Genomic DNA, 5,338 nt, shown 5'->3' with positions numbered 1-5,338 from the left:
CTTCCATTCCCTAAAATATAATTTGAACCAAACTCATCGCCAAAGGGGTGAGAATTCATAGTAACAAGAGAAAATAAAAACAAAAACTAATAAGAAACAATAAAAATAAACTCCTAAAACTAGAAACAACTAACAAAGAAACAAAAAGGCAACATATTCACAATATTTACAATAACCAATAATAAGACATTTGTAATTCCCCGGCAACGGTGCCAAAACCTTGACGGAGGAAAAATGTCAGTAAAGATTTTCACAAAAATATTGCGTTGCAAGTATAGTTCTAAACCGACAACTAAACCTCAATCAATGTTTAAATTGTTTATTACTTAAGCAAACCCAATAAAATTAACCAAAGTATTAAACCTCGGGTCATCTCTCAAAGAATTGCAGGGAAGTATGGTTATTATTGACTATGGAAAAGTATATTTTTAGGTTTTATAATAAGAAACAAGAAAGTAAAATGGCACGAAAATAAACTAACAACTAAAAAAAGCTCTTATCAAGTAAAGAGAATTAGAAGTTCTATCCTAATTGTCATCATCAATCGTAATGGTGGATGTAAATTGTCTTCACTTAGTTAAACTCTATCTAATGGAGGAAAGTCAAGTGCATACAATCAACTTGAGTTCACAAGTCCTAGTCAACTCATAGTGAGAGACTAGCTTTGGTGAAGTTCAAGCTAACCGGCAATCTTCAATTACCATTCAACAAGAGACTTGGACAACTCAAAAGTCTCTAATTAATCAATCCAAGCTAAGAATAGAAAAATCTAATTTAAAACCCTCCCAAGCATTTTATCAAACACTTGGAAGGCACAAATTAAAAGCACAAAAAAGTAATAAGAGAATGTAAAATATAAGACTAACAATTGCATGGAATCAATAAGAACAAATGAAGAAAGAAGCAATAAACATGAAATAACTCAAATTGCATTAAAAGAAAATTGAATCTAACATGAAGAGTTTATAAACTAAATTGGAAAAATAAAGGAATCAACAAGAGAGGATAAATTAAGATGCTGGATTAATAAAATGTAGAATAAAAACTAAAGTAATGCAAGATGAAAATCTGAATTCTAGAAGAAATAAACTAAAAACCCTAAAACCTAGAGAGAGGAGAGAGCCTCTCTCTCTAGAATTCTACATCTAAATCTAAAATTGTGTGAATGAAAGTGCAGTGAATCCTCCATCTTCACACTGCGGCTTCTAATTAGTATTTTTGGGCCTGAAACTGAGTCAAAAGCAGCCAGAAATTGCCCCTAGCGTTTTCTGTAATTGCAGCATGTGATGCTCTGTCACGCGTATGCGTCGCTTGAACTCGGCACTGGCCACGCGTAGGCATCATCCACGTGTGCGCGTCGTATATCTGATGTACCAGTCACACGTACGCATCGTCCAAGTGTGCGCGTTGCTATCAGATTCTGAAAACTACAATTTTTTGTGTTTCTTCCACTTTTGCATACTCCCTTTCCATCCTCTAAGCCATTCCTACCCTACAAAACCTAAAAACACTTAACACACATATCACAGCATCGAATGGTAATAAGAGATGATTAAAATTAGCAAATTTAAGGCCAAAGAAGAATGTTTTCAATCATAGCACAAAATTAGAAAAGAAAATTTAAAACATGTGAATTATATGCATAAGTGTGAGAATAATAAATAAAATTCACTCAATTCAATATAAAATAAACCATAAAATAGTGGTTTATTAATATGTCAACAGTTCTCTTCGCTTATAATTCTATTCTTCACGATAGGACTCAAAATTTTGAACTGGTTTTATATTTTATAAGAGATAGAGTAATCAAAGGTTTAGTTGTTGTTATTCATATTTCATCCACTTAATAAGTAGCTGATATTCTTACAAAACCAATTTCATCAGCTCCTTTTGATAAACTCAAAAGCAAACTCAGATTGGCTTTTAATCCAACATGAGTCTGAGAGGGAATGTTAGTTATATGACCTTTATAATAGCCAGTAAGAATCTTGATTAGTTTCTTGATTTAGTAAATATCTTCTATAAATCAATTAGGTAGCTATTAGATACAAATAGCTAAACGCTCAATACATTCATCAAGTCAATAACAAGAAATCAATTCCGCAATTCATTCTATTTCTTTACTTTTTTTGTTTTTGTTTTTTCATTCCTCAATAGAACTTATTATAAGATCTAGTAATCCCTATAAAAGTCAAATGTATAGCCAAGACATCAAGAAAAGAGAAACAATCTCACTATAGTTATATACTAATTTCAACACATACACTTTTGAAAAAGAATTCATGAGTCAAAACTCTAAATATAAAAAATACCATCTAGATACATTCTCAAAACATAAAAGAGTAAAAATTTAGTTCTGTTTCTATCCATTTTTTTAAAGAACAAAGTGATTTCTATACATAAAAAAAGGAGATATTTTGACCTTTAATAATATTATTGGGACAATATAAACTTTCTGTTAAAACATCTTTTAAAAAAATAATGGACAAATACTTTTCTATTAGAAGCATGCACAAACCCAAAATCAAATGAACAAGATTTGTTATATATATAAAAAAAGAATAGTCTATGATTACATGAAAAATATAAATCCCAAACAGTAGAAGCATTATCAACGATACGAAAACTACAATGAAATATTACACAAATTTTCTATCTTATCTAAATCATTATTTGGAAACAAATTATAAATTATGGACAAAAACACTACAAGAAATACGCTGAAAATTGTCGAATTTATGTTAGATGTTATCGGAGGTTTTAACAAAAATTACCTTGCTAACATACAAATAAGTGATTTATGCAACATTGAACAATATATTTGTGAATTTAAAAAATATTATTATCAGTCATTATATATTTATGTATAAATACATATATTATTTAATTTAATTTTAATATATATTTTATATTTTAATATATATTTTATATAATTATCTGATTTTTTTGTATATACTTAGCATGGTTTACAAAAATCTAGCTACGCCAAAGAAATTTGGAAAAATAATTAATATATGATGTCAGAATAATACTAAAATCCGTTAATAATATGGTTGCAATAAAAATAATCACTACAAAAAGGTTAAAATGGCGGTTTTTTAAGGTAATTACGGCGGTTATAACCGCCATTATTACCGAAAATGGCGCCCCAAGAAACGCCGAAATTATCGGCGCCATTCTGGTTATTACGGCGGTTTTCTGAAAACCGCCACAATTTTCTGGGGTTAAAACGGCGGTTTTTAAATAGGTTAAAACGGCGATTCAAACTGCCGTTATTTCCAGGGTTAAAATGGCGGTTCTTTGATAGGTTAAAACGGCGGTTTGAACTGCCATTATTACCCTGACAGATTGACGTTTTGGTTGGTTAAAACGGCGGTTCAAACCGCCGTTATTTCCATGGTTAAAATGGCAGTTTTTGGATAGGTTAAAATGGCGGTTTGAACCGCCATTATTACCCTAACAGAGTGGCATTTTAGTTGGTTAAAACGGCATTTTTGAACCGCCATTTTTACCCTGACAATAGCGTTTTGGTTGGTAAAAATAATATTTTTGAACCGCCGTTTTATCGTAACTGACATTTTTTATTGTTTAAAAAATAATTTTTACCGTCATTTTTATCGCGTTAAATAAATAATTTTGTGATTAAAATTTCACAATAACAAAAAATCATAATACATAAATGAAATATTATATAACTCAAACAAAATATTAATATAATATATAATTTTTTATTATTGAAAATGAAAAATAATAACTCTTGTACAAAACATTGTCTTACTAAACTTACTAAAATACAAGCATTGCAATAAATACTAATCAGTCAAATCTACCATCCAGTTTCCTAAACTATGTTAATATCTAATAATGTATTTAAACCATCTAATAAGTGTTATTTTTACTACTTAAAATATGAATATACAAGACAAGTAACTTAGCTAAGTGTTGATGAATAAGATTTGGAGGCCAAAAATTTCCTCCTTTTGTAATTAACTTTAAAACAAGCCTGCCTTGGTTTCTTGGTCTCTTGTATGAATTTCATCCCGGAACTTGCTCCAACATCTTTGTTTCTTGCTCCAACACTCCAACTTCATTATCCAAACTCATCTCTTACAAAGATTTGTAGGAACCTCTCCTGAAAGCTGGTTCTTATTGAAATGGTTGCATTAGATTACAAATGCAATTCAAAACAGTTATTATAAGATGAAGAGAATACTGCTTCTTAAATCAGAATGATTTTATCCTTTATATTCAAACAATTCAAATACCTTACTGATATTGTATGAAGCTGCAGTGGTGATAATTAATATAATGTTAAGGCCATATCATAAGGACTACTACAACATATGTTTCTTGTATGGAAGCCTTTGTGTAAATGAACAAAACAAAAACAGTATAAGAAAACTTACCCTTACAGCCAAAGCTTTTATGACCTCTTTTGCTGCTTTGGACTTAGCAGCTTCCTCCTTTGCTACAAACCAACTCTCCTAAATTTTCTGTTGGCACTCTTGTATCTTATGGTTTTTGAGTTCACACTGTTCTTCAAGTCTCTTTAACTATCAAAAGAACATGCATAAGAGAACACATTAAATGCACAGTCAGATATTTTTTAAATACGCAAGTGAACAGCACTGGTTAATTTGCTACTCAGATATAGGAAAATCAGAATGAGAGGAATGAAATGAAGCAACCTAAAGGGCTAAATGTTGACCAGTTATCCTAACGAAAAATGCGAAAACAAATTTTACAAATTTGAATTATAGTTGAATGCTGGAGATACATACAGGAATATATTCATTTATAGAAATCTCAGCAGGATAATTAACTATTTCTTTGTCACAAATGCAGCATGTAGAACATTGAAACAAAAGTTACCTCAGCTCTCAGCCTCTGAACTTCTTCGATGAGCATCTTATTAGATTATATTTTATATCAATTATTTAGATTAAAGTTTATAATTTAGAATTTCTAATTAGAATTTAAGATTCAAAATTTTTAATTCATACATGATCCAAAAAGCATAGCCATATCCCAGGAGTCTTTATCATTGATATGCTGCATGTGAGCATGACCAAGATATGTCCATTTGCAAACTGTGGTGGACAAACTGCGAGTATCATCTCCAGTTGCCCTAAAAAGGTACCAAAAATAAATCAAGGCTGAGCAACACTTGACTCCAACATAGAATGACATTGAACATCAAGAATAACAAAATAAATAAATAAATAGATAAATACATAAGTAAGTACCTGTATGACAACCAATCAATCAAGTCCATCCACCTGAAAACCAAAGACCAAGACTCTTGCAAGTTTTCTTTAACCCATAGAAGCTGAAAGTT

At 30.4% G+C, this 5,338-nt stretch overlaps 1 long non-coding RNA gene across 3 annotated transcripts; it reads right to left on the bottom strand.

Moving 5' to 3' along the window:
• Positions 1-3,898: 3,898 nt before the first annotated feature.
• On the bottom strand, positions 3,899-5,314 carry LOC112804041 (uncharacterized). 3 transcript variants are annotated; one of them, XR_011880539.1, is made up of 4 exons: positions 5,247-5,314; positions 5,004-5,128; positions 4,407-4,553; positions 4,270-4,285 (listed from the first exon to the last, which is right to left on the bottom strand). It is a non-coding gene; the product is annotated as an uncharacterized lncRNA (long non-coding RNA). The 3 variants fall into 3 exon arrangements; XR_011880537.1 differs by lacking the exons at positions 4,270-4,285; positions 5,247-5,314 and adding an exon at positions 3,899-4,139 and having other exon boundaries at positions 5,004-5,131; XR_011880536.1 differs by lacking the exon at positions 5,247-5,314 and having other exon boundaries at positions 5,004-5,131.
• Positions 5,315-5,338: the final 24 nt, after the last annotated feature.

Source organism: Arachis hypogaea, chromosome 1, assembly GCF_003086295.3.
Source record: "Arachis hypogaea cultivar Tifrunner chromosome 1, arahy.Tifrunner.gnm2.J5K5, whole genome shotgun sequence".
In the NCBI taxonomy this organism is placed as follows: domain Eukaryota; kingdom Viridiplantae; phylum Streptophyta; class Magnoliopsida; order Fabales; family Fabaceae; genus Arachis; species Arachis hypogaea.
This window is presented reverse-complemented; position numbering and strand designations above follow the sequence as displayed.